This window comes from Artibeus jamaicensis, unplaced genomic scaffold (genome assembly GCF_021234435.1).
Source record: "Artibeus jamaicensis isolate MK-2021 breed Jamaican fruit bat unplaced genomic scaffold, CSHL_Jam_final contig_354, whole genome shotgun sequence".
Lineage (NCBI taxonomy): Eukaryota > Metazoa > Chordata > Mammalia > Chiroptera > Phyllostomidae > Artibeus > Artibeus jamaicensis.
In genome coordinates, this window is record NW_026521803.1 from 26,559,811 (window position 1) to 26,586,914 (window position 27,104).

Sequence of the window (27,104 nt, forward strand, 5' to 3'; positions counted from 1 at the left end):
CTACTTATTTTCTGTACCTTCTCCCCCCTTCCCCTCCTCCCACTCCCCTGTTGCTAACCCTCCATGAGATCTTCATTTCTATGGTTCTGCTCCTGATCTAGCTGTCCTCTTAGTTTGCTTTTGTTTTAGGTGTGGTTCTTAATAACTGTGAGTTTGCTGTCCTTTCACTGTTCATCTTTTTTATCTTCTTTTTCTTAGGGAAGTCCCTTTAACATTTCATATAATAAGGGCTTGGTGATGATGAACTCCTTGAATTTGGTCTTATCTGAGAAGCACTTTATCTGTCCTTCCATTCTAAATGAAAACTTTGCTGGGTAGAGCAATCTTGGTTGTAGATCTTTGGTTTTCATGACTTGGAATACCTCTTTCCAGCCCCTTCTTGCCTGTAATGTCTCTTTTGAGAAATCAGCTGACAGTCTGATGGGAACTCCTTTGTAGGTGATCCCTTAGCTCTTGCTGCTTCTAGGATTCTTCCTTCATTTTAATCTGGCTAATGTAATTATGATGTGCCCTTCTTGGGTCCAACTTTTTTGGGACTCTCTGAGCTTCCTGGATTTCCTGGAAATCTATTTCCTTTGCCATCTTGGGGAAATTCTCCTTTATTATTTGTTCAAATAAGTTTTCCACTGGTGGCTGTGCCTTTCCCCCTTCTGGTACCCCTATAATTCGGATGTTGGAGCATTTAAAGATGTCCTGGAAGTTACTAAGCTTCTCTTCATTTTTCTGAATTCTTATTTCTTCATTCTTTTCTGTTTCATCATTTTTTCTTCCTTCTGGTCCACTCCCTTGGTTTGAGTCCCAATTTTCTTTCCATTACTATTGGTTTCCTGTGTATTTCCCTTCATTTCAATTAGTTTAGCTTCCATATGTTTCTCTAATTTGTGACTAAAATCAACCAGTTCTGTAAGGATCCTGATAACCAGTGTTTTGAACTGTGCATCTGAAAGACTGGCTATTTCTTCATCGCTTAGATCTATCGGTTCTGGGGCTCTGAGTTGTCCTAGAGCCATTTTTGGTCTATTCGTGCTGTTAAGTAAGCTGAGCGAAGCCTTAGTTGTTTACCAGGACGGGGAGACCCAGGTCGCTGGTTTGTGACGCTGTGTGTGGGGGCGTGGTCAGAGAGAGAGCAATGGCGGTCCTCTCCGCTAGCCCAGCCCGCCTCAGTCACACCACACGCCTCAGGCTTGTTTATCCAATCGGAATTGTGCGAGCCTGCTGCCCCGAGCAGGCTTCCCTTCTCACTGGTTTCTCCGCACGCAGGTGCGCAACCGACCGCAGACAGCCCACTGCGCTTCTTCCTTGTGCGCTCCCGTAGCTAGCTCGCTCTGGATCAGCGCTTTCGGCTGCTCGCGCGCTCACCGCGCACCGCCCGGGAATTTTTTCTTGCTAACCTGTTCCGCTGCTGGCTTCGCTCCTCATACCAGTCCAGCTGAGTATCTAGTTGTCCTTTGGACTCCGTATTGTCGATTTTCCGTGTGGCTTGGTTGTGACTGCTGTTAAAAATAGTTGTTCTTAGATTTGGTTGTGCACAGAGGCGAGGTGGTTCCTCCACCTACGTCTCCATCTTGGCGGAAGCATCTCTTAGCATTTTCTTAATACATTTTAGCTCATTCTCTGACATAGGAGGCTGGAGTTTTTTATTTGTTTTATGGGCATGGTTTCCTGGTATATGTGTTTCTGCCTTGTAATTCTCTTCTTCTTTTAATAACTTATAAAGAATTTAAAACTTGGTACCTTTCTGTTCCTAATTTTTGTTCGAAATTAATTTTCCTGAACTTTTAGGAAAAAACAGGGTTGAGGACAGTTTTGTTTATTTGGTAGTTCTCTATCTTCTGCTGTTTCTCTGTAGTGTTAACAAACCGGTTGTTCCCCTCAGCCATTTTTGTCTGAACCTTCTTTCTCTATTCTATCTCTGACCCCCATTCTCTCAATTGTCATTTTAAATGAGCCCAGGATTCGACTATCAGGTCTACTCTCCAGTACAGTCACATGCCCCATGATGACACCTCGGGCAATGAAACCACAGAAATAACGATGATCCTGCAAGATCACAATGAAGCCGGAAAGTTCCTGTCACCTAGCAACATAGCCATTGTGACGCGGAAGCACAGTTCATTTCATTCCTCACCTGTGTGGGTGAGCGGGTGCAAACAAATCTATAGCCAGTCCTTTAAAAGTACGAATTTGGAGGAAAAATTTTTGTATGCATTTAGGGTAGCCTAAGTGCACAGTGTTTATAAAGTCTACAGTAGTGGACAATGATGTCCGAGGCCTTCACAGTCAGTCACCACTCACTCACTCTCCCTGAGCAACTCTTGTCCCTCAGGCTCCATTCACAGTAAGTGCCTTGATCGGGGTACCATTTCTTGTCTTCTGTACTGTATTTTTTTTCTGTACCTTTTCTATGTTTTGATACACAAATACTATTGTGCTATAACTGCCTACAGTACTCAGTATACAGTAACATGACATGCACATTTGTAGCCTAGGAGCAACAGGCTGTGGCCTAGGTGTGTAGCCGGCCAGACCACCTAGGTTTGTGTGAGTGCACTCTGTGCTGTTCACACTACGATGGAGTCACCTACTGACGCATTTTTTAGAAGGTATCCCCGTCTTTGAGTGGCACAGGACTATGTTCTCAGTGACCACGTGCTGTACGCTGGGCTGAACCGAAGGGGTCTAGAGGCTATCTCTGCCCATGTGTTGAGGTTGCTTCCAACTTCGACTGTGGATATGACCCACAAAGAAAGAAAATTAACAGGCCAGGAAACCAGGATGTGAGGAGTTAAAAGGAGAAAAAGAATGGAGCTAAGTAAGCAGTTTTCAACTGCTGTGCTATAAGAATTTTCTAAAATATGCAATACTCGACTAGTCAGGGGCATTGACCTCCTTTCCCTTAGATTGTCAAATGATAAAATGACAATGGCCAACATAAAATTAGCCATCTGCTGTGAATGACTCAAAATTATACCTATTTTTTGTCAGATGGTCCGCAGAATTTTAGTAATTAGTTTACCTGTGACTTGAGTTGAAAATCGCTGATCTAAGTGTCCATAGGACCTGAGCCTGACCTTTGAGGGTGGGTGTAGACCACCTGAGAAGGCAAAGAAAGAGCCTCCCCTGGCCCAGGTCAAAAATGGGGGAAGAAATGTAGGCAGATCTGCTAGACGATTTCTGCACACGGCCCGGTTGGGGAACAGAGAGGAGGTACACCTGGCAGGTGGAATGAGCTATCACAGAAGAAAAAAAATCAGTGGGGAATAGAAGTGAAGAAATAGAAGGGGGTCATAATATTAAAAGGAAACACAACCAAGGCTGAAATTGATGAACATTTATGATATGTTTTAAAAACAGTAAACCGGGGTTCAGAATTCCAGAGAGATTGGTTTATGGTTTGTGGGCCAAGTCATTATTCTGATTATGTAGTCCCTTTAATACTTAGTGCCCTTCACATAGAATACTCTCAAATTTGCTGATTCAACGCAATAATAAATTATGGTAAGCCTACTCCAAAAAACAGTCTGTGAGAGCCAGTGTAAATACAGCGGTCATAAAACAGGTGCTGGCGCTCAAGGAAAGTAAACCTAATGATAGCCAACATAGTAGATATAAAAAAAAATCCACAAACCAGTGTGGCTATGCATGACCATCAGCATGGCTCAGTTTAAAAAAAATTAAGTACACCCCTTTCTGATATGTCCAAGAGATGTTATTTTCAAGAACTGTTTAACATATATGAAGCAAGCAAAGAAAAAATGAGTTTAAACTCAGATAGAGGGAAATGCCAGAATGTTAATCCTTGATAAATGCTCTTTTGCTCTACCTTCCTCTCCTCCTTTTCCCACCAGAAGTGGAAGTGGGTTATTCTTTCTACCAGACCAGGAGTTGGCAAGCTGTGGCCCCCAAACAAAACAAGCTACACTGCCTGTTTTTTGCAGGGCCTGTGAGCTAAGAATAGTTTCTATATTTTAAAAAGTAAAAAAAAAAAGGTGGGGGAGGCGAAGAATGTTCCACATGCCATGAGAGTTACATTAAATTCAAATATCAATGTCCATCTATACAGTTTTTTATATGAACACAACTGACTCATTCATTTACTTGTTGTCTGTGGCTGTGTTCCCACCACCTCAGAGTTGAGTGGTTACAGCAGAGAACACGCAGCTTGCACAGCCCACAATGTTTACTAACCAACCCATTAAGAAAAAGCCTACTGGCCTGGAATAGAGTAACTCAACAATGAGTCGCCAGGCAGTTAAAACACAGATCATATGCACGTGCTTCAGGGCCCAGGAAATTTGCCTTGTAGCATTTAATCAGCCTCTCAGGAGGAACAATGGTCTGCACCTCCTTTTTGTAACTTCCCACCTCGGGCACTTTCATCCCATCCTTTTTGTCCCTCCATCACTGGGGTTTCAAGCTCCTTGCTTACCCTGAATTTATTCAAATTGTTCTTACTATTGTGTTTCCATCAGGTCCAGGTTTCCCATCTAGTTCAAGTCTAGATGGGAATCCCATCTAGACTCTGGAATCCCATCTGGTCTTCCACCAGATGAAAGCAATTGCGCCTCTGCATTCAGGGACTGCAGCCCGATAGTTTAGTCCTGATTCATAATGAACTCTATCCCACTGTTATCAGTGGTTCAAGTGTCTGTTCAGTTAAGGTGAGCACCTTAGGGGTGGAGCCTCTGTTTAGCATTGTGTTCTGTCCCTCCTACCAAAGCCCATCACAACCCCTTAGTAGAGGATCACTATGTGTTTGTTGATTGACTAATTGGTGAATTCGTTGAGCAGCTGAGTCAGTGAGGTAGAAGCCTGGGGCAGCTCAGAAAGGCCTTCCTCTGAGCACTGTGCCTCAGGCAGAGTTTGTTTTCTTTTCCCTCTTTCTCCTTGAGTTCCTCTGGATTCATTGGTTTTGAATAGCATTTTAGGAGAGAAGATGGTGCAAGTGAACCAAAGCAACTTGCCTCCATCTGCCTTCAATTCTCAGGCTGGGAAAACATTTCCAGAAGGCCTGGTGTATGAGAACCCGACATGGTGACAGAACGTTCTGTCTCCCTCTTGTTCCGTGTGCAGTGTGCCGAGTTTCTGCAAGCTCGTAAATCCTGAGGGCCTTTTCCAGCCACGGCAGCCCCCATCCTGGGAAGCAGACAGACGCTTCGAAACCCCCATCAAAAGAGAACATTGTGTTTCTGCACATCCAGCCCCGCGGCGGGCTGATTTCTCCCAGCGCAGAGGGGCTGAGCCTGCCAGCTAGGTGAGACGTGCTTTCTGCTTCCCAGGCTCTTGCCTTTTGGAGATGTGCAGGAAAATGCAATTCCCCAACACTGCTCAGTGATATGTGTGAGTGAGCGGAGGTAGTATTATGAATTCATTAAGTTAAATTTTCCGGGAGGTGACCCAGAAAAGTGTTTACTAATGCAAAGTGATGGTTGCAGAGGGCAAGCCCTTAAAACCAGTACCCAGGAAAGCCTCTCCTTTGTCCGAGGCATCTCCCCTGGCCGCCGAGGGAAAGAGAGTCTGGTGCCCAGCCTGGAGGTGCAGGGAGGAGAGGGGCAAGTAAAAGATCGTCCAGGTTCACATACATGTAAACCGCGGCTTAGCCTATCACCTCTTGATGCACCTGTCCCCCCCACCACCACCACTACTGCCAAGCAGCTCTTGTGTTGTGGTGCCGATTCTCTTCTGCTTCTTTTCCCAACAAGACTTGTAACATTCACATCTGGAGTATTGAGTGTTTGGCAACACATTTAAAAAGACATGTAGCGAACAGAGTTTGCGCACTGGCTTGAAGGCAGAGCACTGGATGTGAGAAGTTGGGCAAGCAATGCCTTCGCTTCCCTCTTCTGTAAAATGAGAGATTGTGACATTTACCCACCAGGGTTGCCGTGAGACAGAGGCTGTGAAAGCACTTTATGAGCCACTATCTGAGTGGAACACACTACTAGTGTGTTCCGGGCCACCCTATGTGAGCTGCCACTGTTACACCTATTACTGTGACAATGGTACGTCCTGCTAACACTACCAGTAATACCAGTCAGAGGGTCAAAGGACTAGGGGAGGGGTCTGGAAACCACATCATACCTGAGAGGGAAGTTTAAATAGACCAGCTGGAGTCGGCCCAGCAGAAATCTCTGTGGGAAAATAATCATCTTCAAGGATCTGAAGGTTTGCCATGTGGAAAAGGAGGCAGGCTTCTTCTGAGTCCCTCCGGTGAAAAAAACCACAGGGCAAAATTACAAGGAGAAATATTTTATTACAGGACAAGAACTTGCTCTTGATATAATCATCAAACAATGCCAAATTATCATCTGCAAACACGGTGAAGACATTGTCTTGGGAAATGTTGAAGCAGGAAGAGTTGAGCATCTCTGCAGACTCCAGCCGTTCACCCAGTACTTACTGATGCCACAGTGTCTGTGGCCGGCCCGCTGAGGGGAGGGCTGTGCTCTAGGTGCAGGGCCTTCCACAGTGGACAAGACCAGCTTCTGCTCCCCTGGGCCTTGCATTTGCTTAGAGCATCGCCTTCGGGCTGGATGCTGTGTCATGCCATTCTTTTCCTGTCACTTCTCTCATTCTGACTCTTTAGGAATCCTGTGATTTCACAGGTGTCCACTGAAGTGGGGAGTAGGGGACAACCGGTTTCCCTAGCAGGCTGGAGAGTCTCCCTCCAGCCTGGTAGGGAAAGGCCTGGCAGCAGAAAGGGCCGCAGAAGGAGCCTCCAATTCCCTTGCAATCTGTTTCCATAAGTGAACGACCCTCCTCGGCTGAGTGGCCTGCCTTCCCCCAGGCAGTTTCAGGCAGTGGCTATCCTGGAAGCTGGACATTCCTCCAAGAAAAGTCCATGGAAGATGACCGGCCCCAAGCCACCAAGACCTCTTGGAAGCTTCTGCAAGGTGAACAGCAAGGCCCTTGCACTCAGACAAGCGATGGCAAGCAACCAAAGTAACCTTCTCCTGCCTAAAAGACAACTCCTCTCTCCCTGAAGATAGACTGCAATTCCCCCCAGGCAGCCTTTCTTAAAATGCAAATATTGCTGGCAGGAGTAGCAATACTGCCTGTGTTCAAGCAGCCAGCAATTCCTGAAGATTTCACCCTCCAGAGGTCTCACCTGGACACCTGGCCCTCCCTCGGGATCACCATGGCCACTCCACAGATGGCCTCAACACCCCCAGTGCCTCCTGGCCTCCTTTCAGCGACTGGAACAGGCCCAGGAGAGAAGCAAACGTCTAGCACTTGCGGGTCATTTCTTCAAGTGCACGCAGCTCAGTTCTGAAAGGAAACCCTGAGCCAGGAAGCCACAAATGGGTGGGGTGTTGTTCTGAGATATCCAAGGGGTGTGGAGTTTGCTATTTTATAGAAGAGTTAAATATAATAATAATTGAGGGAGGCAGTTGGATCAAAAGAAGTTATTTGCTAGGCAATTTCAAAACCAGAAAATGCAAACCACAAGATAAGACAACCTCAAAGGTTAATGAAAACCTGCAACAATAGACAAAGGAAATGAAGAACTGCAACCGAGTCTTCCTTCCAGATCCACGGAGTAGCCATACCAACATCTTTTCCAGCAGGGAACACTATCCAGCCCCATCTATCCTGCCTCCAAACCACTGAGATAGGACAAAAGGCTAATCTGTAATACTTCAGCAGCTTTTCCACTAGACCAAGAATAAAAACTCATCCTCCCAAGCATTGCAGAGACAGCCTGGCTTGTGCAGCTATGCCTGGTAGGTGTCCCCCAAGTACTTGTTGCATACATTAGAGTCCCTGGGTCTAGCCAGTTAACAATGTCAAGCATTTAATTACTAAGGAGCAGGGAGAGTGGGAATAGAGCGACTGTGTGGAAGGGTTAGGGTAGAGCCCAAAATACTGGTCCAAGGAAGGCACTTAGACAAAGTTAAGAAGTCAAAACTCATAGGCGGGACAATAAAAATTTAAAAGTTGTGACAGGGGGGATTCAAAAAGTCAACCTGGATCCACTTCTGGATTGAGAGGAGATACTGCCGTGATGTAGAGAGTACACGTTCAAGATTTTGGAATTTGGAGATGTGCTCAAGTCTGAAAAACAGGGGGGTGTTCAATCTGAGAACAGCGTGGAGCCAGGTATGCACGGGCCTGGGGAATGTGCAGGAGGGAGCTGCCTCCACGTGGTTAGCACCTGGCCCTGCTTTGACAGCAGGGACGCAGTCTTAAAACGGCGCTGTGCTCCCTGTACCACAGTCTGGCAACAAATGCCCGTGACTGCCTGCCAAAGCCTTTTCCAGGGCCATTCGAGAAGCCACTGAACTACATACATTCCTGGAACTGAGGAAAGAATTGGATCCCACAACACAGAGTAGTCAGTGTGTGGACAGGAGAGGCCACAGGACAGCTGTCAGGGGGCCTGGCTCAAGGCCTAACTCCATAGCCAGCTCGTGCGCGGCCTTGGTTTCCTCACCAGGAAGATGGGGATAAACAGCCTTCAGACTTGCTCTCAGGTTACTGTGGAGTAACCCAGAGAAGGTACTGGATCTTCTTTGTGAACTTGAAAGCACTGCTCGGACATCATGACTTACTCTCTTGATTTGACAGCAGGACATCTAAGTTTCAAACTAAATGTTACTTAGGGTATCAGCCAGTACCATTCTAAAACTGTATACTTTTTTTCTGAGGAAGAACTAAATTTTGTTGTTTCAGGCTTATTTTGTTTTCTCTTTCTCCTCAAAGTCTTTAACTTTCTCTTGGGAAACTGATGTTCGGCCCAGTATGCCTGCCTTTTTCTTTCCCTGGCATCAATCAGACTTGAGATATTTTGATGTCAGGCCCTCTGGTTAACGTCTATAGCACAGGCTGCATTTCCCTCTTGTCTTACGAGATGTCGGGCATAAGGAAATGTTGGAGTTGTCATAGAGCATCACCCAGCCACCCTGGACTGTTTTCTTTACGAGATGAGCTTAGTTGACTGTGAAGGCAAGTGGAACAATTCTGCAGAAATCCCAGGGAATTAACACAATTAGGTGCCACGATGTGGCAATCTTGTGTGCTTTGGGCAAATTGAAACATCACCTCTGTCTGCTCCTTTTTTTCTTTTCTAACAGAACACAGAAGGACTGCTGAGCCAAGAGAAATGTTTGCAAAGTTTGGCCTGTGGTCTTTCACACACCCAGATGCATAAGCATCTCCCAGCAAAAACCTCTTCTGGAGGAGCAAACTCAACTGCAGTGTGATTGTAGATTCACCCTTCCGTGCCGGTTAGCTCTTCTACCTCTTTAACCATTGTTCTCTCTTCTTGTGGGACTTTAATATTTGTTTGCTTTTTTTTTGAAGTCTGTTATCATTAATTGAGCCTTGGGTGATGTGTAATGCAGTGAGCCCAGACAAGGAAGGGAGAGACATAGGTCCATCGGGGGCGTTCTGCTGCGCACTGGAGTGGCATCTCAGCTGTGCCTGAGGACCAGCTTCTCCCAGTGCCAGCAGAGTGAGGGGTAATCGTACCAAAGCCTCCCTCCTTGCCTTATGCACTTGAGGATAAAATGACATTTACAAAGTCACTTTGACAAATAGAAAGTTACAGCAGTTTAGACGGTTTTCGTTATTACTATTATTGGTAGCAGCATTTGTATTCGTATTGGCAGCAGCAGCTGGAGTAGCATTTCCAGAAGCCTAGAGTCTTGGTGTCAGAGAGACCCAGGGGCTCACCAAATACAATAATACTGCATTACCTGTTAACTTCATTATCATAACTACTATTTTATGTGCTTCTTCCATTCTCTTTCCCTCGGGCATTCACCAAAGCATGACTAATGTCTTTCTTCTCTTTTTCATATCTCTCCCATCTCAACCTGCTCTTAAGAAATGATCAGTCAATAAACCCAATGGTAGATGTAGTAAAATAAGGATTGTAAACCTAGAGAACCAAAACAGTAAAAAGGAAGGAAAGAGAGAGGCCAAGAAAGAGGAGGAGAGCATTCTCTCAGACTTAGAAATTCACCGGTGGTGGGGAGGTGGGGGAAGAAGAAAAAAAGACTATGTTCATTGTCTCATTAGGGCCTTCGCTCCTTCACTTCCCTAGGCTGGGAGCCGTTGGGCCAGTGGTCAGTTTCATGGCTGGCTGAGACCTCCTCACTATGGGATGAGACAGCTCTTATAAAAGTCTCAACGGGATTTGTACAAAGGTGACTCTGCAACTCAGGGTAAATCTCTGTGTTATTTTACACAATTAATTACTTCCTCCACATTTGCTTTAGGATGCTATTTTCAGAGCCGAATGAGCCACAGGAAGCACTAAGGCTCCCTGAGCTGAATGGCTGGACTGTGTCCTGGTGATCAAAATTCATTTCTGAGTTATTTCCTGAAAGGGTATTTTGACACCTGGGTCATACGTTAGCTTTATGGAGCTCCTCCGTGACATGCAGCAGCAATACAGATATGCAATAGAACATCAATCACAAGGAGGTAACATGGAAGTCAACCTGGATTAAGTAAGAGGAAACATTTAAGTCAGATTTTACTCAAATATCAAATGCAAAACAAATTAGTTTTTAGTTGGGAAGATCTTTTGTGGCATCATTATTTCTGACCCCGTTGCCTAGAGAGCTTTGGTAGAGCTCAGTTAAAAATCAGAGTTTTGTATCTTGGGGCTGGAGAAAATCTTAGTCAGGGATGATTTTTTCAGACATCTGCCACTGGATAAGCATCATTATCCCCAGTTTCCTGATAAGGCAACTGAGGCACAGACACTTGAGTGAGTCATGTACAATCACGCAGCTGGTAGGTAGCTGGTGGCCAGTTGGTTTAACCCAGGACTTCATTCCAAGTAAAGGGCTGCCTCTAGCTGCCATCCATGATCCTCCAGGGCTACTGTTGCAGGGAACAATGAAACACTCTTTTTCCTGAGAAAGATCTAGAGGCCAGTCGCCCTTGGCTTTTCTATTATAACTGTCAGTGTTTTCGCTTCACGCATTAAGCCAGCCCCATGAGTTGGCAGAATAGGCCTCTATTAACTGGATGTAAATACCTTCTCAGCCTTCCAGAACCTGCAACACTTGAAATACCTTTACCCAGGGTTGACATCTCTCTTTCTTCATTAAATAAGAAGACTAAGAAAGCAAATCTCTGTGTGCCAGCATGCTGCCCTGATTAAGAGAATTGGTTTTGTATCCAGGAATATCCAGGACCAGCTGGCTGTGTCACCTACTAGCTTTGTGCCCTCGGGCAATTATTTATAGTGTGTCTAGTTTGCCTCTTTGTTAAACATTAGAACAGCATCTATCCTATGGAGATAGCGGCTGATTAAATGAGGCCATAGCACATAGAATAGATCCAAGGATTTCATTCTCCCCGGATGGAGAAATACAGCAATCCTCGGCCTCCTCCCCCAGGTCAGCTCTTGAAGAATTGCCGAAACAAGAAGCTAATATGGTTTCCAGAAACTAGTAACACCTATAGGGAGGAATCCTTGGGAGACTGGTATATTGGGAGGTGCATGGCTACCTGGAGAGGTAAAATTGGAGGCAGGGAGAGTTGCAATCCGCCCTTGCCTTACCCGGCATTAGCATAACTTTCGGACAATCTTTGCGCGCACTTTCATGCCATAAATCTTCCACAAGAGCCCAGAGCACCAGAGCAGGTCAAAAGCCTTGCTGGGTGAGAAACTGGAAAACAGGTGTGAGGGGCTGATTGTCCTCGGCACTCATTGCCTCCTCCACCATCTTCCCTGTAGGCTGTCGGCTGGCGTGTTAGTTTTCCATTGCTGCCGTAACAAATCGCCACAAACTTAGCAGTCAGTTCTGTATGTTAGAGTCTGGGTACGGCATGGCTCATTCAGGTCCTCTGTTTAGTTTCACTAGACTAAAATTAAAATGTCAGCAAGTCTGTGTTCCTTTCGGAGGCCCTGGCCAAGTTCAGTTCCTTGCAGCTTTGGCACTGAGGTCTCTGTTTCCTTGCTGGCTGCCATCCAGAGGCGGGTCTTTGCTGTAAGAGCCTTGTCTGCATTTCTTCTTATGCTTTCCTGCGGCCCCTTCCAGTAATAATGGGCTGGGTCCCTCTCGTGCTTCGAATGTCTCCAACTGCTTTTTCTGCCACATCATCCTCATTTCACCCAGAGAAAGTTCTCTGCTTTTAAAGGCTCATGTGATTAGACTGTGCTCACCTGGATAATCCAGGATCGTCTCCCTGGCTAAAGGTCTGTAACCTTAATTACACCTGCAAAGCCCCCTTTGCCATGTAACATGACATATTTATGTGCTCAGGGATTAGGGCATGGACATCTCTGGGGAGATCATTCTGCCTACCACAGCCGACATGCATATAGAGACACGTAGGCATATTTTTACAACATGAACAGCCCTTCCAACACCTGCTCTTAGCTAATCCCTTCACTTCTGTGTGATCTGAATTCTCTCTTCCTGCTTAATGGTATTTCTTCTTTTGCATGTATGTTTTTCTTTAAGATTTTATGTATATACTTTTAGAGAAAGGGGAAGGGAGGAACAAAGAGAGGAAGAGAAACATCAGCATGTGATTGCCTCTCATGAGCCCCCTTATGGGGACCTGGCCCACAACCCAGGCACGTTCTGTGGCTGGGAATCGAACCAGTGACCTTTCAGTTCACAGGTCTGAGCTCAATCCACTGAGCGACACCAGCCAGTCTGCTTGTATGTTTAAACGGTTTTCCCCCAGCTCATTGCCCAAAGCATGTAAGTATTTCCTACCTTCCCTAAGCTTTAAAACCCTCCCTCAATCCTTGACTCCTGTACTTTTTTCCATATTCTTCTCCAAATCGCATTCTTTACTCATCTCTACCATTGGTCATCTGTTCACGTCTCAGTCACCATAACAAGGCTGTTGCTCCCCAAAAACCCAAGGGAGTTTCTCCAGCAGATGTCATCAACGACTGCCTTGCTTTCTAACCCAAATGAATGCAAATTCATGATTATCTTAGGTATTGTCTTTTAAAAAATATTCCATGTTATCCATGATACCTCTCCTTCCAAAGTGCTCATCCCCTGGGTTCAGTGTCTTCCATGTTTCCAGATTTCTCCCATTCCTTGGTCATCCACCCAGTTCTCTAAGTGCTAGAGTTCTTCCCAACGCCATCTTCTCTCTCCACCCCCCATTCTCTTCTTAGTCGATCTCAGCCAGTTCTGAAACCTCAAGGGCCATTGGTGTGCTTTCACCTTCATCATAAACCCAAGCTTCTAAATTGAATTTCAGATACTTACATCAAACCACCTGCTATATATTTCCACTTGACTTTGTACCTTTCCCCCAAATCTCCTCCTCTCTTAGTTATCTACTTATCCATTTTTGTAAAAAGAGACATGTTCCCCTTAATTTCCCTTTCTCTAACTCTCAACACGAAATATTGAGAGTAGACCAAGTTCTATCCGGTAGATCCTACTTCTCTCTCTAGCCTCTGCCACATCCTTCTTTGCCATCGCTCTGCCTTTATACCAGCTCTGGTTTCCTGAGTCTCTCTGCATGGGAGCCATGGTGTTACACTGGTTTTGAAAATCATTTTACTTTGTCTTCAGTCATTTTGGGAAATAGACATCATTATTTTTATTTAACAACTGAAGAAACTCATTCATGACTTGGCTAAATGACTTAACATGTGTCACATCATTTCTAAGTAGCGTTCAGGTCCCCCTACTTCCTAAATCCATGGTGTTTCCAGTGCACTGTGGCAGTGGACTCTTTGGGCTCCTAGCACGCTCCTACGGACCCCTGAAAGGTTTTTCCAACTGTGTCCCAACGACCCTTCCTGTCCTCTGTGAATCCCTCCTCCAGACCTGCAAAGAGTACCCACAAAGCAAAAATGCAGTTGTGTTTCTTCCTGTCCTAAAACCTGTCATTTGGTTGCGTTTGCCAGGTGTGGATAATTTTCACCTCTTAAGTAGTCACCTCTGTCATCTGCTTTTGTCTCCAACTTCTTTTCTTGATTGAACTCATCTGCTCCGCACATCAAGCTTCCAGCAATTCCTAGACTTGCTCTCCTGTTTTCTACTGCACCTTCCTCACGGGTGTCCTTTCCTCCCTGTAGTCTGTAGCCTCTCACCACCATTCAATGCTTCAGCTCAACTTTCTCACTGGAACCTTCAACCTCCTAGAAAAAAAACTTTCTAGGTTCCCCCGCCCTGCAAAAAAACATTACATGCTTTGTGTGTGTGTGTGTGCCTACATCATGCCCTATATGTATTTCTTTGGTTGAACTCAACATGGCTGTACTTATTTGCTTATTTATATGTCTCCCCTCATCTCCTAGAACTATAAGATCCATGGATCAAAGAACACGTATTACTTGTGTTTACATTCTTAATACAGTGCCTCTCACATGTGAGGATTCAATGATTGTTAAATGCTTGGATTCATGAAAGATAGAGACTTGAAGTCCAGACTAAACAGTCTGGATTGTATTCCCTAGACAAAAAAGGAAAAAGAAAATAGACATGGAACTTTCGGGGGCATTTGCTTGCTTGTTTCTGAGCGTGAGACTGCTGTGCCCGAGGCAGATGTAACTGGCAGCAGCCTGTAAGATGATTGCAATGGAGAGAGCTGGGCATGGAGGACCCTTTTCTGGGCCAGGTCTGCAGGCCAGGTAAGAGATGAAGACGAGGTGGAAGAGGCCACTGAGGGTGACCTCTGAGGCAATGGCATTCAACAAATGAAGAATGAAAGCATCAGAATGATTGTGCAATAATCCACTCTTTTGATGTGACATGTCCTCAGGCAGAGGGCATGGGAAAACAAAGGAATGTGTCAAGAGTGATTTCACAATGCCTTCGGATTCTGGAAATGGTGGGTGAGTGAGGGGAGGGTTTATCATGTCTTTTACACAAGTCATAAATATTCCTGTCACTGACTAAAACTAAAGGCAGCAGCCTGAGTATTTATTTAGATTTTATGGTCCATTTATTGTCTCATATTCTCCCAGTCAAAGATAATTATTTTTTAATTAATCATATGTAAACAGTCTATAGCCTTCACAAAACTGGCTACTTAAAAGAACATTTATCACAGCAATTGGTCCTGTACACCTAACTGCGTATCACCCACTTTTTGGCTGATATCACTCTAATTGGCTTCTGATCATGTTTGTGTTTTTAATGGTTTGGGGAGAAGACAGAAGTTGGAGAAGGCCAGAAAATGAACAACAATGTGGAATTATCTATTACCCTTGTTATTTCCTTTTGGGAAAAAAAAAGTGCATGAGGATCGAAAGAAAAGAAACCCTTGTGAGTTGAGACATTGGCAATTTGTCTGAGAACTGGTCAGAAAGTGATTTTGTTTCTGAAAGGCCCTTCAAGAAAGGCTCCATCAGGAATTTCCCTCACAGAGCACAGAGGGATTTTAGAGTAGTGAAAATACTCAGTCTGATACTAGGATGATGGATCCAAGTTATTATACATTCGTCCAAATGCCTAGAGTGAAGAAGACCAAGAGTGAACCCTGATGTAACCTATGACTTGGGTGATTGTTATGTACCAGTGTAACTGTGAATTGTAACAAATCACTCTGGTGGAGATGCTGGTAATGGGGAGACTGTGCATGTGTGGAGTATGGGGGGGGGGAGAATCTCTGTACCTTCCTCTTAATTGCGCTGTAAATTTTAAACTGCTCTGAAAAATAAAATCTTTAAAAATGTTTGCCAGGGAAGAATGGCCACCACCCTACTCAGTCTTGTGGGGGTGGTATTTACAAATGACCCTAAATTGCATAACTGGGCCAATGCCCATCTCGGTATAGATTGTGTCATCCTGGAAAGAATGCAGTGAGTGTTTTTATCTTCCTGGATTCCCAAGTTAAGATGCAATAATAGTGTTTTGGCATTGAATCAAGGAACATCTAATCATTTTGTCTAGGTGCTTCCTCAGTCTATTTAGAAAGTGCAGATCAGCTTTCTCCACCTCCTGTGGACAATAGTTGATTGACATGCAATATAAAAGATCCACGTTTTTCTACCATCAGGATATAGAGAGCCCAATCACCTGGGAGCAGTTAGGTGTTGCCTGGAAAAATCAAGAGAACTTAAGTGAACTCCAGCCCTATATGACAAATGTCAAGTCTAAACAACAGAAGCTTCATTCTTCATATGGCTTCTCTTTGAGAGCAAGAACATGCTTTTTATTCCTGTTCCCACTTTCCAGATGGGGAAATTGAGGAACTGGGAAGGAGATCAACTTCACTGAGGTTTATACAGATTGTATGTGCAAATGCTTAATACAAGTAAATCAACTGAAATTGAGCTGAATTCTGAGTTCCAAGATGAACTTCGATTCTTAGTAGTGTTACGTGTACTGCCTTAGACCCATGAGGGTGATCCCTCCCACTCAGTACGTAACCTTCACCAGGCCTGCTCTGCCTACAGCAAGTCCATGTGGATTAACTGGCCTCGACTGAGCCACTGGAACAGGTTTCATGACCAACCCCACTGTTGCTAATGGAACCTTCTGTGTGTGTCCTTCAAATGAAGACTTGAGGGAAACCCGTACATACTTCCTCCCTCCTTGGCCCATTTCTATGTATGTCCCTCCACATATCTAAACTGTAGATTATTCTGAGAGGAAATATGTCTCATTCAAGTTCGTTTTCCTGACCTCTTTGTACAAAGCAATCACAATAAACATGTTAAATGAATATAAAAAATTAGAAAGTTTGATAATTCTTTCAGAGAACTAAATTAGAACAATTGTTCAAACAAAATTGTGTAAACCAGTCTAACTGTCTTTTCACTTAGACACGAGGAAACCAGAGTCCACTGGAGGGAACTGATCCAATATCAAATTGGATAAATTATAGGATCCTAGAAATTCGGCTGATAGGGAATGTTCTTGCCGCTTCCTCTATGTCTCCTTCCACTTCTTTTCTTCCTTCTTCTCCCCCAGCCATGTGCATATGTCTTATGTTAAGGGCTCTGTCTATCTACCTATGTTTGAAGGATTAGCTAAAGTATTTTATTTTAAACATTTTTTACATTTTTCAACTTCATTTGAGGTTAAACCATACTTTATATTAGTTTTAAGTGTACAGCATAGTGGTTGGACACTTACATGATTTACGAAGAGGTGTCCTCAATGAGTCTACTACCCACCTGGCTCTACATGGTTACTGCAGTGTTACTGGCTATATTCCCTGTGCCATACATTACATCCCCATGACCACTGTGTGATCACCACTATGTACTTCTCAGTTCCTTCATCTCTTCACCTCGTGCCCAAGCCTACTCTTATCTGGTATCCTTCAGTTTGTTCTCTGTATCTATGAATCTGTTTCTGTTTTGTTTGTTTATTTTGTCCTTTAGATTCCACCTTTAAGTGAAATCATATGGTATTTGTTTTTCTCTGTCTGACTTGTTTCACTTAGCATTATACCCTCTAGGTCCATCCATGTTGTTACAAATGGTAAGATTTTATTCTTTTTTAATGGCTGGGTAATATTCCATTGTAGATACGTACTACTTTTTCTTTGTCCAATTGTCTATTGATGGGCACTTGGGTTGCTTCCATAGATTGAATATTGTAAATAATTCTGCAATAAATATAAGGGTGCATGTATTATTTTGAATTGGTGTTTTGAATTTCTTCAGATTAATACCCAGAAGTATAATTGCTGAGTCATAAGGAAATTTTATTTTTAGAATAGAATCCTATTTTTAGTAACCTCCATACTAAAAAAGTCTATATTGTTTATTTATTTGCATGGACCTATTAAATTTTTCCAACATCATTTATTGAACAGGCTGTCTTTACTTCATTGTATATTCTTGCCTCTTTAGTCATAAAGTAATTGACCATATAGGTATCGATTTACTTCTGGGCTTTCTATTTTGTTCCATTGATCTATGTGTCTGCTTTTATGTCAGTACCATGCTGTTTTGATTACTATAACCTTGTAGTATAGTTTAATATCAGGTAGCCAATACCTCCAACTGTGTTCTTCTTTCTCAAGATTGATCTGGCTACTTGGGATCTTTTGTGGTTCCATATACATTTTAGGATTATTTGTCCCAGTTCTGTGAAAAATGTCATTGTTATTTTGGTGGGGATTGCATTAAATTTGTAGATTGCTTTAAACAGTATGGACATTTTAATGATGTTAATTCTTTCTATCCATGAGCAAGGTATATGCTTCCATTTATTTCACCTTCCTCAATTTCTTTCTTCACTGTCTTACAATTTTCTGAGTACAAGTTTTTATCTCCTCAGTTAAATTTATTCCTATGCATTTGATTTTGATCAATTGTAAATGGGATTGTTTTCTTAATATCTCTTTCAGATAGTTTATTATTGATGTGTAAAAATGGAACCTATTTCTGAATATTAATTTCATATCCTGCTACTTTACCGAATTAATATAACAGATCTAATAATTTTTCTCTTTTTTAAATTTTATTTAATTATTTTTCAAGTACAGTTTTCTGTCTATTTCTCCCATCCCAGTCCATCCCAGATCTCATAATTTTTGATGGAATCTTATAGGTTCTCTCTATATAGTATCATGGCATCTGCAAATAATGACAGTTTTACTTGTTCCTTTCCAATCCTTTTGTTTCTTCTTGACTGCTGTGGGTATAAGTGCCAGTACTATGTTAAATAAAAGTAATGAAAGGGGAAATCCTTGTTTTGTTCCTGATATTAAGGAAAATTCTTTCAGCTTTTCCCCACTGAGCATGACATTAGCTGTGGGTTTCTGATATATGGTTTTTATTAGCTGAGATTTGTTCCCTCTCTTCCCATTTTGCTGAGAGTAGATTGCTTACCTCCACTTCTTTTAGATCTTTTTTTGGGGGGTGAGTTTCCTTCCATTCTTTCACTTGGGGCATGTTTCTTCGTATCTTCATTTTAGCTGCTTCTCTGTGTGTCTTTCTGTGTATTAGGTAAATCTGCTACATCTCCTAGCCTTGTCAGGGTGTAGCCTATATGTGGTAGGTGACCTGTGAAGCCCAGTGGCACAGTCCTCCTGGTCACCTGAACTGGGTGCTCTGGGAGTGTCCTTTGTGTGTGTTATGTATGCTCTCCTGCTGTAGTTCAGGCTTGATTGCTGTTCACATGTCAGTGGGTGGTCCTGGCCCCAGGCTGACTGGCTGTGAGGATTGGCCATGACCACAGTTTACATACCAGCTGTGTGGAAATGGCTGCGCCCATGGTTCTGGATTCACCCCAGCAGGTTCTGTTGCCTGCTGAGACCATTCTTGGGGAGTGCCACTTAGGCACCTAATCAGATAGTGTTCTGTTGTGGTCTGAAGCTGGACACCAGGTTGGTTGGTTCTAGGGCATCTTGGAAGGGGCTTGTCACTGACCCACAGCTACCTGGTGGGAGCTACCAAGCAATTCTCCAGTGGTAGCTGCCTGTGTCGAACCAGGAGGCATGTGGGAGAGGCCATACCATGCACCAAAGTTGGCTGCCACCAGTACCGGGCCTGAGGCAGCTCAGCAAAATGCACAGGGCACCCCAAGGCCTGCCTCTGCCTTCTGGCTAGCCTTAGCCGCGGAGAGCCAGGGCGGTATATGAGTCAAATAAGACAGGATCTCCTGGAGTCATAGGGTGGGGTGAGTGGTGTTCATCAGTTTAATGCAGGTTTAGATTTGGTGCCAATGCTGAACCTGGGTCCATTTAGCGAAAGGCACAGGGTAGAGGGCTCTAGCATCTGCCTGCCTGGGGCCTTCAGAAACTTGAGAGTTTTTTAAGAAAGACTACTCGGTGGGTCAGTGCCAGGTGAAAGCTGCTGAGCTAGCCTCTGGGGGTGTCACGAGTTGGGTGGGGCAGGGTCTTAGGTAGTCATCAGGGTGGAGGAGTGGAGTTCACTAAGCTAAAGAGATTCACATTTGGCCTGGGGGAGGGGTGGGTGGAAAGTTCAACACAAGGACAATTGCAGGTGTCCCTCCAGTCCTTGCTCAGAAGCTGCACCACTCTGTTCCTCCTTGTCTGCCACTGGCACCTCGTAAGCCATTGTCTCTCTGAAGGAGCACAAGGTAAGTGCCCCTGAGCGGGTAAGTCTGTGCACAGGCCCCTTTAAGAGGGCACCTGGGTTTCTGGCAGCCTTCCCCTTTACCCTGATGAACAAAATCCCTGCTGATTTTCATTATCAGATGTGCTGGAGGCTCCTCTTCCTGGCACTGGTGCTCTGGGATGGGGGGTCCAGGGTGGGGCTCGGACCCCTCATTCCTAAGAGGGACTTCAACAGCTGAGATATTCCTCCCAATACTCAACTGCCACACCTGGGCATGGGGCCAGCCTGTTCCTATCACCTTTATTTATCTTTGAAAGTGTGTGTCCTTTATTAACTTCTTCCTATTTCTCCCACCCCCTAGTCCTTGGCAATCACTTTCATACACCCTTTCACTGAGTTTCACTCCCCACCCTCTTCATACACAAATGTGATACCATGCAGTGTTTGTCTCTGTTCATGCAGCGTAATACCCTCAGGGTATATCCATTTTGTTGCAAATGACAGAATTCCTTCTTTCTCTTAAGGTAGAGTAATATGCAATTATGTATGTATAACATTTTCTTTATCCACTCATCCATGGATGGGCACTCAGGTTGTGTCCAAATCTCGTCTCTTGTGAATAACGCTGCAGTGAGCACGGGACTGCAGTGTCCCTGGGAGGTCCTGTTGTGACTTCCTTTGTTCACACACCCAGAAGTGTATTGCTGGGCCACTTGGTAGTTCTACGTCTAATTCTTTGAGGAACTTCCATCCTGTTTTTCACAGTGGCTGCACCATTCCCAGAAATAGTGAACCAGGGTTTCTTTTTCTTTCTAACCTCTCTAATACGTGTTTCTTGTCTTTTTCATGATAGTTATTCTGACAGGTGTGAAGTGATATCTCACTGTGTTTTGGATTCACATTTCTCCAGTGATTAGTGATGATGAGCACCTTTTCACATACCTGTTGGCTTATTGTATGTCTTCTTTGGGAAAAAAAGTACATTCATTTTCTCCGTTGATTTTTAGTTAGATCATTTGTATTTTTGCTATTGAGTTATATGAATTCTTTATAGTGAGTTTTTTATATATCTTGAATATTGAGCCTGTATCAGATACATGGTTTGCAAATGTTTTCTCCCATTCCATAGGTTGACTTTTCATTTTGTTGATGGTTTCCTTTGCTGTACAGGTGCTGTTTAGTTTGATATAGTCTCACTTGCTTATTTTTTTTGTTGTTGACTTTGCTTTTGCTCTTAAGACCAAAAACTCATTGCCAAGACCAATGTCAAGGAGCTTTCACCCTATGTTTTTTTCTAGGAGTTTCATGGTTTCAGGTCTTATGTTCAAATCATTAATCCATTTTGAATTGATTTTTTTGTATGTAGCATAACATTGGGATCCAGTTTTGTTCTTTCACATGTGGCTGTCCAATTTTCCTGACACCATTTATTAAAGAGACTCTTGCTTCCCATTGTACATTCTTGGCTCCTTTGTGGGGAAGTAATTGATTATACACGCATGGATTTATTTCAGGGCTCTCTATTCTGTTCCATTGATCTGGGTATCTGTTTTTATGCAAGTACCATACTGTATTGATTATTATACCTTTGTAATATAATTGAAATTAGGAACTGTGATGTCTGTGCATATATTTAGGTCTCATGGAAACTTTGTAAGCTGAGTAGTTTTGCCCTCACATTATACAATTAAAAACTAAAAATTGATGAAAGTTAGAAAACCCACCCAGGTACATAGATTGTAAGTTATAAAATTTGAGTTCGTCTAATGCCAAATCCTGTATTCTTACCTTGTCTACTACAACAATTACGTAGTAACTTCCTTTTTGTCTTGATATGAAAACATCATCAAGATACACTTATAAAAAAAGGTAACCAAGATAGACAGAAAAGCACATAACTTATTCTACTTTGTGTGAAAAAAGAAGGCAAAAAAATGTCATTGGCTTAAAAATGCCAAAATACTTACAAGAATGAACAGTAAATTAATCTCAGGGGTTAGTTGTTAGAAGAAATTGAAACTGAGCAAAACTACCTGGGGCAAGGATGGGAGGCTTCTGCCTGTACTTTTAAAACACATTTGAATATTTGAAACATGCATATGGATTATCTCTTAATATTTTAAAATTTAAAACAGGGTTTTAAAAGTATATGGCTTCTTGTCTTGGCTGTTTTGACATGGGGCATTTTAACATGGTTTTAAATATACAGCCTTCGTAACTGTGTAATTGCATGTCAGACACACTCCATTACATCGCTGAGCCATGCCAAATCAAAACCAGTACAGAAGCCCAAGGATTATATCCAGAGCTTCTGCTTTGACCAGAAGAACTTGAGAAATTTGAGAGCGTCATTGTGATGCTGATTCCTCAGCCCTTAGCTGTCTGGCTGCCACAAAGTCTCAGAGCAGCCATGCCATGTTGAAATAATCATATTCTGTGGCCAGTTCTTCGGCCTTATGGGCTCATACGCTTGAGTATTCCTCCTTACCAAAAGTGGATTCGTATCTCCAGAGTATAGTTATGTTACCTGAGTTTACAAAAGCTTGGAATATAAAGCACGAAGCCAGCTTACGAATTTATAATGAGAGAGAGAGCAGAGAGCCAACACGTTCTCTCCCTGAGGGCAAAGACACATGGTGATGCAACCTGTATTAGCAGATTGTTTGATCCATATGTCATGAGAACAGGGGGATGAGCTTTGTGGTGATGTCACCGGAAAGGGGTGGGTACCGAGGCAGGTCTGCCCTGGAACAGTCTGGAATGTGTGGGTTCTTGACTACTTGCAGGAACTATTTCACAACATGCGTCCAGATGATTTTGAGAACACGTTTATTAAAGCTGGGGACCGTGAAATAAAGGAAGGGCTTAGGAGAGAAGACACAAGATCACAGCAGTAGGAGTGAGCCCAGGCAGAGCCGCCTTGGCCTTTGGAAAGGAAGTCACAGAGGCAGGAGAAGTGAGCCGGCTGTGCTGTGTGCACCCAGGAAACAAGCTGCAGAGGCAAAGGAGGGCCCTTGGACACAGGATCGGGGGTTTAGCCCTGGACAAGCTGCCACTGCCCAGAAGTCTACTGTGAGACTTTTAGAGCTTAAGAGAAAGAAAGGAAAGATAAACACCTGAGGAAGTAAGGTAGGGAGGGGTATCTTATGCAAGAGAGAGAGGTGCTGGGTCCTTTATCTTAAAGGTTTTTATCTGTTTCCTGAAGGGGAGGCTATTAGGGGAGGATCTCAATAGAATATTCATCAGCTTTCCAGGAGTGTCCTTTGATAATGCTGATGTATCAAAATAAGTATATTGAGAAGCCAGGGCCATTCTCTGGTCAGTTTCACCTCCCAAGAATGTCACCTACAAGGAACTGGGACCCATGCAGGTCTGCCCCTGCCAGGTCTGGAATGTGTACATCACTTGCTCCTACGTGTTCTTGGTTAGGGAAGATAAGAGTCTGTGATTCAGTGTCTGGCTATAAACTGTTTGGCCAGTTAACTCTCTCAGTTTCCCTGTTCTACTTGCCAAGGAATTATTCCAGCTTCTTACTGTCCTGCCTCAGGGATGAGTGTTAGGTCGAGTCTGCTGCTGTGGTCTCTGCAGTAGTGACAACCCTGGGTTGGTCATGTTCTCAAGTCTAGATGCCTCTCCCCTGGTTATGGCTTGGATGGACACCCACCAATATTTGCCCCCAGGACCCCACTTTGTTATGCTTCTGACAGACAATTCTTTCTCCTTTGACAGGTTAAAATGGTCAACCTGATTGGTTGAAAACTGGTGATGGTTTAGCTTCTTTAAATGACTCTGTACAGTTTAGTTTTAATCACTAATGGGTTGAAATACAAGAATCTATAACAGTCAGTCTCATTTTCCTTAATGTCCCACTTTAGAGTCTCCACCCTGTCAACTCCATGCCACATCTGCCATAAACAGTCTCCAGGACCCTGTCTCCCTGTCTCCAAGTGTTTTCACTGTCCTCATGCACTATCCGGGGGGCTGATCAGTGGTAAGTGCTGGCCAGATAAAAATACTCAAGTCTGACGCCTGTCATCTAATCCTGATGCCTTTTTTCCTTCACTCTGGAAAACTTTGTTTTCAATCCCACTGTGTACAGGGGAAAGGAACTACTTTATGTCTGTGTTAGGACGGCACATCTGTGTAAGAGCAAGTTGACCGCCACTGTAAGTGTCAGAGACGGGCGTGGAGAGGAAGTCTGAGGCAGATCTGTGGCAGGGGAAGCGGAGAGACTGTGAAGCTTATGCATTGGAGGGTGGTGAAGAGCCACCTGCAGACTCGGACAACCTCACAGTTTGTGAAGAGATGACGCAGCAAGAGAGAGTCCAAGGGAATCCGAGATCAGCCACTCTCTCCTCACTCCCTGTAAGGTTGCTCTGCTAGGGTAGGTCACTAGTATTTTTTTTAAGCAAACCTTTTTTCAGTAGGTAATATACCCTAAGTCAAAAGTATAAAATGTATGTGGCAGTGCCAGTCTACAAACTCTTTGCTTCTGGCACACAAGAGAAATTCAGAGTAAAAATTAAAGAGTTGGGCACTTTTATAGCATTGTGACCTTGTCAGCCAAGCATGAAACCAGTGGACTCCAGTCCAGGAAAATGGAAGACATCAGTTAGGATGTTGTCAAACCCATGTGGTGAGAGACACGCCGAGCAAGCTGCCTGAGAATGTGCACAGCACGTGCTGGTCTGTGATGGAAGAGAGAACTAATCGGTGCCTCCCCCAATGGGTAGTTTGAAGAACACTGAGATGTACAGCAAAAAGTCTCCGTTCTGTTTCTGTTCCTCAGTGATCGTTGCTCTGCTGGACGCCACAAAAGTTATTGGCTTCCTGTGTATCCGTGCACAGTTCACAAGCATGCACGTACATGTGTGTGTGAGTGCCCCCTTCCACATTTGGGGATATACTAAATGTTCTGTCACTTGCTTTTTATTTAACAATATAACTTGAACACTAGTTTTCTCATTTTTTAAAATAGCTGCACGATAGTCATTTATACGAAGGCACTATAATATATTTAACCACTTCTCTATTTTGCTTTGAGTTAATGCTGCAATGAATAATCTGAATATATTTTATTTCATATATGCAAATAAAATCCTTGACATTGAATAGCTATGTGTTTTTAAAAGCAAGAGGCATGTGTACCATGCACATAGTAGGTATTTAGTAAATGCATACTGAAGTAAATAAGAAATGCAAAAATTAGTGAAGCTTCTGAGGGAAGATGAGCCCACAGCCTGTGGGGCCCTTAGTGCAAGAGGACTTGGCGTAGTGGGGTCGGGGCCACACAGGAGGAGGGATGGATCCCAGAGTGCTCAGTGCCACTTCACTGCTTTGCAAGAGGACAGCAAGTGGCAGAGGTTGGCCTCGAACTCAGGCCCCTCCCATCCCACCTTTCTGCCTCTCAGCTCTCTCTGGGATCATATGCTCCTTCCCCTCTATTAAACTACATTGTGCTCACTTGTTTCTTGTTGATTCGACTTGCATCTTTTCTGTCACCCTTTAAGCATCAGGGGACAAACTAAAAAAGTGGAGTAAAGTTGGACTTTGGTATAGACAGAGGTCCTGGCTTCAAAGCCACCTCTAGTTCTTTGACTTGGGTGACCTGCTTAACCTCTGCAGATCAGGTGTCTTAAATGCAGGTGGTAGTGGAAGATGAAATGAGCTGGCCTGTACGCTGCTCCTGTCTGGGTGCCTGGGATGTAGTGAGCTCTCAAAGAATTTTAATCCCCCCTCTCCCTTGTCCCAAACCGAGGCACTCCACTGATGCTTGCAGAATTGAATCTAATGACCTTGAATAGCACAGGATGTTTCTGTGCCTCTTCACCAAACAGAAGGCTGCACTCTGTCCTCATCCTGTCTCCAAGATGCATTTGCTCCCAACTCTTAGAGGCTCCATTATAAGGAGGAAAGCACAAGGAGTGGACACTCCCCCAGGGAGAGCCAGGCAAGACAGCAAAGGAAACCGAGACTGCTATTCTAGGAGCTCAATGAGAAACAGTCATCAGAGCCCAGGCCTGGGGTGCAGAAGACAGGCTGACGTTCGAGAATGGTTTGGAGTCAGTGACTCAAAGGGCATGTTCCCTTCTCTTTGCTGCATTCTTACATTACCTTAACCAGTGCCAGCTGAGCCATTGAAGGAGTACCTGGTGCACTGCACAGAATGAACTTCCATCTTAAGCTCAGTGTTGATGCCTTCAAAAGGACACAGGGGGAGAGAATCACCCTGGCTGAAAGGTGTCTGTTACCACTTGGCCAATTAGAGGTGTTTCCTGGGAGACTGGGTCAGGGTGTGGGCTGACGGTGCACTGGCCAGCCCTGGAGCTCCTGTTGTACCTCACCCACGAGCTCTTTAACCCAAGTGCACTCAGATGCTCACAACAGGTACTTAAACGGCACTTGCTGGATGAACGGCGAATGTGTCTTTACAATCTCCTGTAGAATTAATTAGCAGCTTCCTGGTCGTTGGTATGATATCCTTATTGCTCAGCAACAGTCCAGCACAGGTCAGAAAGCCGCCTAATGGCTATTACTGAATAGAAACTGAAACTAGGAGTCCCTGCCTCTTGTTATAAAAAATTTCTCTTTCAGGAAAGGCATATTTTTGAAATTTGTGATGCCGGCATTTTCTTAGAGAGACAGACCCACAAAGCCCTCCACCATCGGACTTCGCCTCTCTGACCTCACCCTTACTATTACTCTTTTTTCCTCACTTTTTTCCTATCCCACACTGACCTCCTGGGGCAATGAAGGGGCCAGGCACACCCTCTGCGAGCACTGCACTCATGCTGGTTTGTCATCTACCCAAGTCATCACTGTTCCCTTCTAACTTTTCACCAAAGCACTTCACATCTATGATATGTCCCCTGAGTTGTTATTTCTGCTATTCCTGTTTCATCTGTTCTTCCAGCATGTAAATGCAATGAGGACAGGGGTTTTGTTTGCTTTTCTTGTTTGTTTTATTCACAGTTGTATCCCCAGTACCTGGAACTGTACTACAAAGCAGAATTCAACTAATATTTGTTGAATAAATGAATGAATGCATGATAAGATGAATGACACATGACAGCCAGAAATTTAACTGTGAATCAGTGAAGCTGATTCACATGGTAAGTGAGATTTAATATTCTAGATAAGGGGAATTGATTTTCTAGATAGAGAGAGGTCACATAAA